Source organism: Pimephales promelas, chromosome 7, assembly GCF_988280905.1.
Source record: "Pimephales promelas chromosome 7, fPimPro1.hap1.1, whole genome shotgun sequence".
Lineage (NCBI taxonomy): Eukaryota > Metazoa > Chordata > Actinopteri > Cypriniformes > Leuciscidae > Pimephales > Pimephales promelas.
The window spans coordinates 25,093,910-25,109,164 of record NC_142775.1 but is presented as its reverse complement, the minus strand read 5'-3'; positions in this window follow the sequence as shown (position 1 = coordinate 25,109,164).

Here is a 15,255-nt window from a genome sequence, read left to right as displayed (position 1 = left end):
TAGGCATGCATGAAGAAGCAAAGACATCCTTAAAGTTACAGTGTGTGCATAAATACTACCAGTCAAACTTTTTGAATAATTAAGATTTTTGTATGTTCTTGAAAGTCTCACCAAGCTGCATTCGTTTGACCAAATATACAGTGAAAACAGTAGGCCTGTAGTTGTGAAATATCATTACAATTTAAAAGAACTGTGTTAATAGGCCTGTATTTATTTATTTATTTATTTTGTTTTGTTTTGTTAGTTTTTTGGTCCTGTGGCTTTCCTGTGAATTATTCTTAGCCCAAACCTTTGAAATCATCATATAAGAATTTATTTAGAATATAGAATTTATTTCAGTATGAAGGGTCATGCACTTTTCATTTATGACCACTAGATGGGGATACGTGTTAACACGTAGTTACAATACATAGCCTATGACAATTCAGCAGGAGGACACTCTGATTTGTGTACTTTTTTCTGACCAAATTTTATACATACAAGACGTTATAAACATTGTTATTTTAATTAAACAAAAGCTATATTAGAGCTACACCTAGGCCTAGCTTATTAATTACAAATGGGACAGGTAATTGCACAACTTTATGTTGAATGAAGTAGCTAATAACAACCCACACATTGTCGGTTGTAAATAAGGACATTTTTGTGGCTATTTAATGTTTAGTGGGCAACTTTTAAGTTGTATTAAACATGCAAGTGAAGTTAATGTGTGTAGTACTTTATATAACCAGTAGGGGGCAGAACTAGAAAGATGAAAGATTTGTTTCTCACATGTGACCTCTGCAGAAAAACAATGGTAATCCCATGGTACCTTTTTGATGGTGTAAAGATAGTAGGGATCTTTACAAAAGCAGAGATCTTTACAGAAACCTTGCTTATTAACAATATCAATAATACTTCACAGGTAGATCTGTTCTTTATGTCAGACACATGTAGGCTTAACTTATAAGCAGTTCTTAGTAATGTTTTAATGACAGAATCTGTATAATTTCAACTTTATCTAATAATCAGAACTTGTGGAAACTACCATGCCTTTAGCACTTGGATTTCAGAGCACTTCCACAAGAATATCTTGACTGCTAGACACTGAAGTCAGTGAAGTCAGACTGTGCTGAATGAACAGATTTCACACTGGATGCAGGCGTAGAGTCAAACTCAAGCATGGTGCCATGGTGACAGACAGACCACAACAGCCGAATATCATGGGCAATTGGAAGTGGTGCTCAGAGAGGAGTCAAGCTTTCAAAAGTTGCCCCAAAGCCAGAGGGAATGTTTGGAATCTCCTGATCCATTCCACCCCCGCAAGTGTAAATCTCAGACTGACATGTTTGAGATGACAGTTACAGCTGTTCAGTGTTGTTTTTGGACTCTGGATCTATATATGCAAAATATGTCAAAGACACTCTCATGTCAAAGACATGTATACTTAACACAGTCTCATCCCAAAAAGTCATATAACTGACGTTTTGGGACGTATTTTGACCATACGTCAATATCAGCCTTTTTAGGGCCCCCTTAAACGTTGGTAGATGGCGATCCCGGGCCGTCATACAACTGACGCTTTACCTTTAACGTCAGTTAGGTGACGGGTTAGGTTTAGGGTTAGGTTTAGGTATGGGGTAGAGTTAGGATCCCATAACCTCATCTACCGACGTTTAAGGGGGCCCTAAAAAGGCGAATATTGACGTATGGTCAAAAGACGTCCCAAAACGTCAGTTATATGACGTCTTGGGGTGAGACCGGGTTGGTATACTCTAGGTCTATATATATATATATATATATATATATATATATATATATATATATATATAGATAGATAGATAGATAGATAGATAGATAGATAGATAGATAGATAGATAGATAGATAGATAGATAGATAGATAGATAGATAGATAGATAGATAGATAGATAGATAGATAGATAGATAGATAGATAGATAGATAGATAGATAGATAGATAGATAGATAGATAGATAGATAGATAGATGGTCCAACTCAATTAAATTGAGTTTTTTTATATATATAAATTGCCTAATATTTAGTTGGACCAACATAAATCAGTGGAGTTCAATTTATTTAAGTTGATCCAACTCAATGTTTGCCAATTTAATTAGGTTGGATCAACATATAATACAAATTTTAACTGAAATAAATTGAGCTGAACCAACATAAATTAATTGAGGGCCAATTTATTTAATTGAGTTATCCCAACTCAATTGGATTAAGTTGGTGCAACTAATTTTCTCCGAATTTAATTGAGTAGATTCAACTTAAATAAATTGAGCTGCGACAAAATTTTTAAAAAGTGTTACTTTAGCTCATTATAATTACTTAAACTCTTCTAAGAAGGCCTAGAGCTAAATCCCTCTGCTACAAGACAAGATAAAAACAGTTTGCATAAATTGCTAATTGCATCTAAACATTGCTTGTACAATTTGGATTGTTTGGAAAATGCATTCATGATGTTCGTGCTCATTATATATTTTTTTTATACATTTTAACACAAAAAATGGACTACAGCTTTAACCCTGTTTAAATATTTTATGTTAGACTCATTAAATATAATTACGTTCACTAGTAAAAAAACGTTCTCAATACGCTAAAAACAAACTGTTTTAACATTCAGAAAATTCAGAAAAGTTTTTTTTTTATTAATACATAAAAAATTAATTCAATAATGATTTCATAATTTGATAGGAAAGTTATAAAACATTGTTTGGTGGGATGTTCGTCACCATATGTAAGATGACGTAAGTTCGGGGTGGGTGTGTTAAATGCATTAAATCTTTTTTTACAGTACATGCCTTAGGATCTGACTAATGAGAAGGCAGTTGACATTTCTCATTCCAACATGTTCCCAGGCTGGTCAGGATGTTCCAGTAACTCAGAACATGTTCAATACTCTCCTCCCCTCTGAGGTGGATGAACCTGAAAGCAGGGGTGAAGCTTTGTTCACTGAATGGAACAGCATTCCAGAGGTGATGTGAGCATACCACAACACACGATCATGTGAGCTACAGCTCACAGCTGCAGACCTTCATCTTCTCTGACCTTGGTTTGACTTCCATGACCAGAAAGAGTGTTAACTTCTAAATGCAAGGTCTTTTATCAATTACAAATGTGTTTAATTCTCAATTGGATTTATTCTTAATGTATTGCACTGAAAAAAGTTCATGGTTTTATTGATATGTGATGTATTTTTATTTGTATTTTTATTTTTTTTGAGAGGGGGTGGATTTTTAGGGCTGGATTTTTAAGATTTCTGCTAAAGTTCATCTGTGTCATTAGGCATTAACCTATCCTTTGTTGTAATTTTTTTAGAAAACACTAAATGAAATTATCAGAGGTGGACAGTAGTTATATTCTATTTTGTGGAAACTTTTTACCTTAACTTCAGTACATTTGAAAGGCAAATTCGTCAAGGTCTTTAAGTAGATCATAACTTCAGTCAAGGGACCATTTTGGTTGGAAATGAATGTCGGGTTGAGGTCAGAACCCGACTGATGTTGAACCCGACCCGGACAGTTCTAAAACATGGCAGATTATTTGATTATAATAAATGTACCCTGGTGTCACAGACAATGCATGGTCCCAGAATAAAATTCATGTTTGAGCTGTTGAGCCGGAAAGCAACCTGCACTGCACTGACATATCTATCTTTTTGTCTCAAGACCACATCAGTAGCCTAATGTTTTGCATGAAATGCTGAATAGTCTGTATGTGTGTTCCTTTTGTTTCGTGTGAGTCCATGTGTGTTTTGTGATGTGTAGCACCTGTGCAAAACTAATTTCCTAAGGGATAAATAAACTAAACTGAACTGATTATTAAAGCTACTAAAATGTCCTAATTGAACTAAGGCCATAATCCTGGCTTAATCTAAGCCCTGTCTGTGAAACCAGGTAATAGAGTGAAAAATAACATTTAATTGGTCAATATGATTGTACCATATACATTTGCAGGTTTTCACAGCTTTTTGTGTTTTGGAAGAATCTTCAATAAGCATTTGTGTTTCTGTTTTACCATAGTGACATGCTACTTTGCAGCCACATACTCTGTTATGAGGTGTTGTGTACTTTGTCAGAAGTAGGTCAACTTGCCCATCTACCCAAACAATCAAATGATGCAGTTTCCTTGACAGTCAAGTATCATGGGGCTAGCTGGCCCAGACAAAAGACAGCACTGTGTTGCTTCAAAGGACTGGAGAATCAACACTAATTGAAACTGATGTTGCAGATTTATACATTTTAATGTAGCCTATACAGTGGGTCAAACACATGAACCCCTGCCTCCATCAGCACACACACACTGACACTGACTGATTGAGACCTCAGGATTTGCTGCTTATGCAATGTCTGACTGTATCAGCCAATGGGGAGCAAGAGGGTTGGCAACTGTTGCCATGACAACAGGCATAAGCTTGACATATGGAGGGGGAGGGTGAAAACAGGCATCTAATAAAATGCCAATGAGTGGTTGATGGAGACATCTGCAACATATTGGCATATGGACTCAATTTACCATAGGGAACATTCACATATATAAACTAGTGGAATTATTAAACTGGATGAATATTAAAAGCTTTTTTGAGAATTACCAGAATTGTTTTTGTTGTTCAACTTTACTGACAAAAAAAAAAATAATAATCTGAAAACAAGGGAAACCACTACTGATGTTTAAACAATATCAAAAAACACTTGCATCCCTATACTTCCATATGTAAAATGAGTAAAATGTCTGAATTCACTGCATTTATAAAACAGGATGCAAGGAAATAGGATGACCTAATACATCTGAAAATATTCTGAAGTATGCATCTAACATACACTTTACTATCCCATAAGGCCATGTGAGAGGATTGGCAGTGAAATGGTGCAAATTAAAGCGTCACATTCATAATATGTAAAACATTGTTTTTATGAAGCAATTACTTTTTCATTTGAGCTACCTACTCAGAGCCCCTTTCAACATATTTGCAATCGTATTTTTTAACATAATTAGTCAATTTAATTTAAGCTTGTTTAGCCGTTTGTTGTAGTCCTTGAACGATTTTTTTAAAAGCAAATATTGCTTTGAACTTTGAGCGTTTTAACTTTGCAGATGTGCTCAAACAGCAACATTACACTAAAGTTAGAAAAGTGAAATCATAGTCAACCAACCCTTTAATATATTATCATAATTATAAACACATGTAGTCTAAATAGTTTAACCGTTCACTTCACTCTGATATTCTTCAAGTTATTTACATGCTAATGAATCGGAAGTCTTGCACCTTGTCACGACTGGCTCAAAGCTGCAATGTCTTTCAGGTGAATGGATGTAAATGTATCAGCCACAGAAAACAAAAATCTAAACCAAATAACAAAAGCCTAACCCAAACACAAGTAACCCAGAGAAAAAGAACCCCCCTCTTTACTAGCCAGCCTACTTTTATAGAGGGATGAACAGGTGGACATCATTCCCTTGATGGGTCTCCTAGCCACACCCACTTGCCCGCCATAGCAAGATGAGTAGAGACTCGTCACAACATTCACAGAAAATAGCTTACTTCCGCTTTCCAAAATAAGGTGGATATTCTATTATTCAACAGTTAGTTCCAGTGGCAAGGATTTTTCAATTATTCACTTTAGTTTGCAGGGTATAATGTTCCACCAGTCTGTGGTGACACAGACCGTTTGAATCGTTTGATTTTTTGCAAATGATTACTTGAATCGCTCACTCAAAAATTCGATTCATTCCTGAACGAAACACCACTACTGTTGTGTTGCTCGAGAGACACAGAGATTCTGTAGTGGCTTCGTATGGAGCTGTTTTCACTATTGGAAAAAGTAACTGCATCATTGTGTCTAAATACAAGTTGCTCAAAAGCCTATACTACTAATTTCTTGTTTCTTGAATGTATAAAAACAGGCTATGTAATATATGAAGAGTTCAGATGCAAAAGCCTCTAAGTGCCATTTGAAATTTTCTTCTAGAATGATAATTTTTATCAAGCTTGTATATTTAAGTTCAGTGATTTCACTTAAATGGCGATGATAATTACCTATTAATTGTTATTTAAGTGAAATTACTGAACTTAAATTTACAAGTTTGATAAAAATCATCAATAAAGAAGAAAATTTCAAATGGCATTTAGAGACTTTTGCATCTGAACTCTTCATAGATGTAACTTATACAACATTAGCATATGCTAATGTTTCATCTTGACGTCATGACTTGTTTGAAAAACAACTATTTATTTAATTGACTCAGAGTTGACTCTTACTTTTGAAAGACAATAGGCCTAAAAGCATATACGATGCACTTTCAGATTTAAAAATTTGCTGGATGTTTTCATTCACTTAGAGCAGTTACACACTACTACATGAAAGGTAATTTTCAAAAATGCATAACAGGGGCACTTTAATGTGTAAACTTTATCATTCAGAGCAAGACGCTATTAGAGGCAAGATGCGAGGGCAGTGGTCAAATACACCAGTCTAGCGTTTACATAAAAAAAACAATGGAAAAGCAGTGCTGTGGAATACAAAAACCCATTCTTTGTGAATGGACCTTAGAATATTTGGTTTCCAAAGCACTGTTTACAAACAGACAAGTTTCAAGCTATTAAACCTATGACAAACACCTAAAGATTCCAGTCTGACCTCAACAGATATAAATCATTGAGCATAATGAATGAACAGAGAACAGGAGTGGTAGGTTTGGATTTGTGCCTAGATTACCGTATACACAATAATTACACAACACACTTCTGTGTGTTATGACATCATTGACACATGCCATTGAAATAACTGTGTCAAGGGTGCAATGGACAGAGAAAATAATTGACTAGAAAGGATTAGCTGTGCAAACTTTTTCATATTTATATTAGACCAACCATTTGGCGTCATCCTTCCATAGAACCATGTTTTCTGTTCACTCATGAGAATTTAAGTTCTATGAGTTCAAGCTAACTAAGAATCAAAAGTCAGAGAAAAGTTTATCTACTCTGCTGGGGATTTGTTGAACTGCTTGTGTGGATCTATCAGTTACTTAGTCTTTAAAGTGTGTCTGTCTTTTCCATCTCCTTCAAAACATTGACTTTAAAATGCAATGTTGGGCTTTTCAGGTTTATCAGATAAGCTTATCTGTCAATATACAGTATCTGCTATTTTTGGATAGCCAGCATAGTTGTAAACCAAACATTGTCTTTCATCCTTTGCTTTAGAGCGGTTTGCAGTAAAAGAGAAGTTGCAGGGTTGATGTGATTATGGGTTGGATCTCCTACTGCAACATGATTTCATGAACCACATTCTCATAAACTTGTGATTTACAAATCCCTGTACTTACCGTTCATGTAAATCTGACAACATATTTTAATATAAAGCCATATTTTTTAATAATGAATACATATTTTTAACAAAAGAAAACATTGCAATTTCTAATAAATATACAGACATATTTCTAAAGACAGCAGTGCAATATTACAATGCCATTTTTTTTTTCTTTTTTCCTAAAAAATGATAAGTGCATCAAAACATGTACTGATAAAGCTGATGGAGCTCCTAATTATAAATAAAATTTGAGTGTCTAAATAATTATTTTTCATGTAACTTTAGCAGAATTTTTGTAGGACTATCACTATTCCTCGATTAAATTTCAATAAAAAAAATGCTTGATTGCAATTTACCAGTGTCTATTAACTGACGAGAATCCATGGAACTTATTATTGGACCATTTTCTAAGGGTGCACGGCATATTAAAGGCATTTGAAAATCATAATATACTGTAGCATTAGTGCCATGTCAAATCACATATGCTTTGATTTGATTAAATAAATGTTTGTGCTGCGAGTTTCAGAGTGAAGCACGATGCTTTAATTATTCACATGCATGCAGGCTACGTGTTTCTTCCAGCATCTCAGAGTGACTCCGTTCACACTAAATGCTGCTACACATCAACTTTATCTCTGTAAGTTTAATATATATATATATTTTTTTACATTACACATGCATCTGCACCCGAATGTTGTTTTAGTTAAAGCAATGAGCCAATACACAAATGTTCAACAGTTAAAATGTTTGGTTTTTGACACTTATCTGTTAATTGTTCAGTTTTACCCTCAATGTGCTTTGTATATAATGTTCCCTACAAACAAAAACCATATTGCTCTATCCCTCTTCTGTGTAACAATAGTTTTTATATCTTATTAGCAAACCTCATTTTAGTAACTTAAAATTACATTGAAAATAACTGTGATCTAAACACTCTTGTTATAGTTGATAAAAATGGCAAATCTTTTCAGAGATCACACCGGCAAGATAACGGACATCATAAATCCCGATAATGGACTTAGTTACTGTTTTTTGCTATAAATAAAATGCTAACTGCAGGTGTGTTTGCAAGGCAGGTTTGTTTGTCGAATGTAAACAACACATGCGTTCGTGAAAGTCAAGCTCTTATTATTGCTACACCCTGTAATTGAGAAACACCCAGAGCGCTTGTTCAGACTGGATAATGTTTGACTCAGAACACAAACACTATGAGCAAGCAAAGACATGTCTGAGTTCTCTCCCTATCTCTGTATACTGAGGACACTACCCACAAATAATATTTCATATGGTCAAAGTATGTAAAGTGCGCTATATATAGCCTGAAATTTAAGGCATATTGTGTGTTGTTTCATTGAGAAAATGTAGCTCAGTGCAAACCAATACAGAGAAAAGCTAATTAACCAAGCAACCCAGAAGACTGGCAGTCAAAGCTTGTCTGGATTTACGTTCTCCAGCTGGGGACCCCTTTATGACCACCTCTGACCCTCCTGTCTCACAAAGACCGGGGCTGTAGTCTCAGTTAGGCTGTCCATGTGTGGGAATTGCATCCTTAGAGGGAGTGGTTGAAAAAAAGAGGAGAACAAAGAGAAGAACAAAGAACTCTTTGTTGTAGTTCCCCAAACTGCCCATCATTTAATCTAATGTAGCAAGATAATGTTTCTCCGATGTCTAATGTGTTTTTCTTTTTTTTTTTTAGGAACAATGGTGCAGATTTTAGTTTATAGGATGAGCATTTCCCGACTTTTCCTAGCTTTAGTCATTTTTACAAATGCTCCCTATTTCATTATAAGGACAGGAATATTACATAACTCTTCAGCCTTCAAGTTATTAGGTTGTTCATGCAAGCTTTCTACATACAGTTTTGAGACTTTACAAAAAGAACATAAAGATGAAATCCTGTTGCATTACATGGCAGAATGTCCCGTCTTCCCCAGTGCTTCCACCCCCACCACCTTCAAGCTTTCACCGGGGTGAAGTTGTTCTTCTATTACTGACTAATAGTATCTCAGCCATGAATCAACCTTTGTACAATGAGTCTCTTTCTCTCTGTCTACTCTTGTTGTTTTTGTAGAGCAAAGAAAGACCATTCTACCTGCTTCAGTGGGAACAATGAATGACTCGTTCCCTTTCTCTATGAGGAATGTTTCCTTGTAAGGGCCAGTAAAGGTAACTTAAATTTAGGGCTTCAGTAGCAACTTTAGATTTTTATTTATGATGCTGGAGAAACGTATTTCAGCCATTTGATCATGCATTGAATTTAAACGTTCTTCCATACTATTTTTGGTTTGATTATAATTTTTGTTTATACATTTTTGAGTATAAATTCACTGTTAAACAATTTAACACTCGCTCGCATAATGTCCAAATCTTTCTGAGTCACAATACTTGCTCCAGTGATGAACCAGTGACTCATGCTATTGATTTAGCAATGCTAGCCGCCTATAGCGCTCTCACGATTTTCCACAGAATTTTGCTAAATAAATTTCAGAGTCATCAAAAAGTGTGGATGAATAGTCAGCATTTGACTAATGGCATTTATGATGCCAAATGATTCACATTCCCAATTCTGTCACAGCTAAATATAACAAATGATGCTCAATGCTCAAATGTTGGAAAAGCCTTTGAAAATCTTTATTTTTGAGCCAAATCCGTTATTTAATTAAAATAATAATAAAAAAAAATGTTCATTTAAGGTAAAATGTGCTTGTTCCAATGACCTAATATGTTTGGATCTTAACACACTGTAGATTGCCATGCAGTCTGCTATATGATTGTGATGTTGTGTAAAGTGTGTCTTTATTGGTCTGAAACATAATCTTTGATGCAGAACGATACATTTCATTACAGTGAAAAAATGCAATCTGTCCAGCTTAAAGCAGAGTATTTATTTTGCTATACAAAGTTATTTTCGTAACAAGATTACAATGAAAATCGATTTTTTTTTCTAAATTAATTTTGTTGTACATGGACAAAGTGTTGTCTGTGCCTTCAGAGGAAGTAGAGTTTGCATTCAAGGCGTTCTTGTGAATAGTTTCCCCCACTGAAACCCTACGATTCTCTCAAGACAGCTGGAGTGTGACCAGATGGACCGGTTGCCATGTCAACCTCTTGATTCCCTCTCACTCTTGTGAAAGTGGGCTGATACAAACAAAGCTGAATGTCATTACGAGATCCTTCTGCCTCTCTCTCACATTTCAGTAGATGGGAATCATGTTGGGCAATATGAATGAATGCCACTCATGGATCAATCACTTGCATGGGGAAGATTTTTGAAAACAGATTTTTTTTTTTTAATAATCATTATAGATAGTTTAAAAGTTTGGGGTCAGTAATATTGAAAATAATACTTTTATTCAGCAATTAAATTGATCAAAACTGACAGGAAATACATTCATATTGTTAAACAAAGTTTTCCATACTCTTCTTTTACACTTTCTGAATCCTGAATTTTTTTTTATCACACAGCTTCCACAAAATATTAAGCAACACAACTGTTTTCAACATTGATAATAATAAGAAATGTTTCTTGTGCAAATTATCAGATTAAGGATCATGTGACACAGAAGAATGGTGTAATGATGCTGCTTTTAAAGGTGTGAGTGCTGACTTTCAACACATATTGAGAAATGTTAGCACATCCTGTAGCTGCAATGAGCTGATCATTTATTTTGGATGGTGACAAAGAAAGAGGTGAGAGTTATGTCGAGGATGCAATGTCCACAGATAGTGTTCTTACTGTATAGCCTGAGCGATTTTAAATATTTTATGCAGTGGATGAAGAAATCATCAGATCATCTTTATTACTCACAACATCTCTCATCCCCTTTAAAACAATCAAAGGTTTCTGTATCAAAATGCCTTTTTGATACTCTTTGCTATTGTGCTTTTCACTCAATTGTCATGCATGTTGTGGGGTCATGAGTTTAGACAGAGATAACGAGACTGATCCAGCGCAGTCATTAATCGTGTAATTATGAGTTTATGGAGATGTGACTTTTTATTTATCAATGCCAGTCAATGACTGGTCACCAGACATTTAGTTCACAGAGACGTGTTTGAGGTTTAACTAGGAATAATAACAATCATCATCATCATCATCATCAAAATTTATCATCAGTTTTAAATGCTATATATATATATATATATACACACAGTATATATATATTATGGATCATATAACAAGCATCAGTCAGCTAATGCACAATTTGAATACCTCATGACATTTTATGGAGCTCCATTTCCATCCCAGCTGAGAAAAATATGTTCTAAGAACATTTGCTAATGTTCTTGTTAAGTTATGAAAATGTAATTACTAAATGTACACTAAACATTCAAAAAGTCCAGTTTTTTCAGCCAAAGTTCTGAGAACAGTCCATGTTTACTGGGATTTACATTTATTTGGTGTGATAGTGAACAGGTTTTAAAATCTTTTGCATTGTGCCTGTTAAGAAAAGGGAGACAGAACTGTGGGCAGATGTTAGTCTATACAAGCACTGTGAGCAGTGTTAGTCTAACACAAGCACTTCTCAGAAGGACACTGCTCAGCAGTTCAGCCCACACACTATACTAGTATCAAGCATGGAGTCAGCACTTTTGCTGGAGAAAAGCAATGACTATAACAGGTAAGGTACCCTGTGGTAAAAATAAAAAAGGATGACATCTAGTCAAGAAGACTAGTAATTAATATTCATGTTAATCAGATATTGGTTGTGTCTGAAATCGAAATCTGGAACACAGTTCCAGTAGTGGGATTGAATGTGAGATTGAATAAGTGCACTCCATGACGTCCACAGTGGTTTCGGACAACCAAATGGCTAGCCCGTTCTCATCCCAAGGCGTCATATACGACGCTTTTGCAAAAGCGTAAACATCCAACGCACATGGCACCCTTTAGCGTCAAATGAGGACGCAGATATATATGGGGCAGATGGTGCCTCCAATGGTCTAACCCTAACCCTATCCCATACCTAAACCTACCATAACCGAAGCATCTCATTTGACGCTAAAGTGCCATGTGCGTTGGATGTTTACGCTTTTGCAAAAGTGTCGTATATGACGCCTTGTGGATGAGAATGCGTTGAAATGGCTGTTCCAACACGATCTCACGGGAATTCGTACGAATTTTACGAGGTGGCTAATTCGTAACAATTTGTACGACCTCACTCGGACGAATTAGTACGATTTAGCTAATTCGTACATATTTTACGAATTAGCAAATTCGTATGAATTCGTACGAATGACCTACCCCTGACCCCGCCCCTAAACATAACCGTCATGTGGGTTTAGACAAATCGTACAAATTTGTACGAGTGAGGTCGTATGAATTACGAATTAGCCACTTTTGAATCATTCGTACGAATTCGTACGAATTGGTCGTGAGATAGGGTAGGCTGTTCCCTCAAAAGTACCCTATTTAAAGTCTCTATGAAAATACTTTTTTTTTTTTTGAATATGTTATTCTTGCTGTTATCTAGCCAGCGTGCTCCAAAACAATGACACAACTCTCATTTAGAAGACCAAACCCAACATTGAAAATGAAAATCAGGTTGATCTCCAACATTGGACAGATGTTGTCTTGTGGTTGAACATCAGAAAGGTTGGTCAGAAACTAACTACAGTCAACATCATTTTTATTTGATGTCTAAATCGCAAAATCAATGAGGATGTTGAAATAGAGTCATCATCAGTTACCCAATGTGTAGTGAGCCAGGGTCCTTACTGTCTTAGTGCCCGGATTCGTGTACACGATATACTGGTTCACAACCTCGGAAGCCAAGGATCTGATTGAGATGCTCATCTGTTTGATCAGGGTTGCAGCTGAACTTTGCGGGTAGATCTCCAGTATAGGCTGGTCTATGCTAATTCACACTGCAGACCAACGCCAACAGTCACCAGATTATAGCACGTCACTTCTTAGACATTCTAATTCTGATTCAGCATGTTCAATTGGCAAAAACAAGCTCTGACAGAGGCCAACAGACTACGGGTTGCACACTGATCCAACTAAAGTGTCTGTGAATTGGCCTTTAGTCAGTATTGAACACTGGAGTTTTAAATATAGCTGAATGCAAACATACATTCCGTTTCTGTTGTGAAAACAGACCAATATACTATTGTTTTTTGAATATACATTTCGATATATGTTTCGACACTCATGTCTTCATCAGGCACAATCAGGTGCATTGAGCCGGATGAAGACCTGAGGGTCGAAACGTCACCTTTTAATAAATTCTGTTGGAGCAGTTATTTTCCGTGTGCAGACTTCACACTTATTTATTTGTTTATATCACTTAGGCCCCGTTTACACAAAGGGAAAACGCAGATATTTCCCTGCAGATTGGCCTTTCGTTTACACGAAAACCCCGTTTTTATCACAGAAAACGATTATTTCTAAAAACTCCAGCCAAAGTGGAGATTTCTGAAAACGCCGGTTATGTGTTGTCGCGTGAACTGGGAGAAATGGCGTTTTAGGTTCTCTCTTGCCGATTATGAGGATTCTGATTGGCTTGCATGGCTTTATCCTTCTCCCTACACTGCCGCCAATAGGTTTGGCATAGTTATGATGGCGCTCGACGGCGTATTTATGCGGGTGTGTGAACGATGTTATTTTTGAAAACGGAGAGGGGAAAATATTCGTTTCGGTAAATACCCGGCTTTGTGTAAACGTGGCCTTAGTTGTCCTGCACCTGAGCCCAATTTGGGTGTCTGGGATGTGCACACCATTTTTTTCTATTTTTTGAACCTTTTAACCACTCATTACAAAATATATTTAATACGTTTATTTTCCCTGATTGACTCTTGATGTTTGTAATTTGTCTTCCGGTTTTGTATTTCTTTAAAGCATAAGCTTTATTATAACCTAACCCGGAATGCCATGGCTCTATCTTTCTTTTAAGCATTAGAACGCTGCACCCAAAGCCGGTTTGTTTACTCAACCATGCATGGAGTCGTAGAACTTTAACCTTTGACCTGTGACACTTCTCACAAAAAGCCTCCTCTGAGCAAATAGAGCTGCTTGGCATTCAACCTCCCAAGAAAGTGGCATTTTTGTACAGATCTCTGACCACCCCCCTCTCTAAACCAAATCCAGATTTTATAGTTCCTAGAAGAAGATAAAAACTGGCACTGAACACTTTGTGCATCATTAGGCATGTTGCTCTGAATGGCTGCTGTGAGCTCAGGGCGAGACAACCAGGAGAGCCTGTTAATGAGAGGAAGTAATGCTCTTCGTTATATTCATTATGTTACATAACATGTTAAACTGGTCTACTTAAAATATGATACCATATACAGCCTCAGCTATAAACCAGAGAAAGACAGGTTTTTATTTTAAAGAAAGAATCTTGTACACGTCAAGATTTAACAGGCAGGCAAACAGGTGTGCATCACCCCACCTAAAAAAAAAAAAAAAAAAAAAAAAACGTAAAAATGTAACAGTGGTGTTTGCAAAGCTGCATGAACCTCACAGTAGGGCCTTTGACTGCCTGTCATTTTGGAGGTGATCCAGAAAAAAATTGGCTAAGTTTAACTTATTTATAGGCTATTAATATTATATATAGACTAGAACCTTCAGTTGAGAGATTTCTCGGTGCAAAATGTAGTGCTGACGTGTTGGAGAGATGTTACAGTAACCCACACTTCTTGAGACACAACCTCTAAAATAACTTTCTAATGTTCTCACATCAAGTCTTGGTATATGTTAGGTCAAATCAGTTTCCCTATTTCAAACACAATCATGTACAGAGAATTTGGTTGCAACACGTTATTGTATGTCATCATTGAGAATTTTCCCAATTGTGCAATTTCCTTTGCATTTCAAAAATGTTCATGAAAATGACAGAAGGAATGAACTAACATTATACCTGAGAATTTGAATGATCTGTGACTATAATATTTAACACATTTTAAGCAAGAAATTTAAATATACACTTTACTGTTAAAAAGTT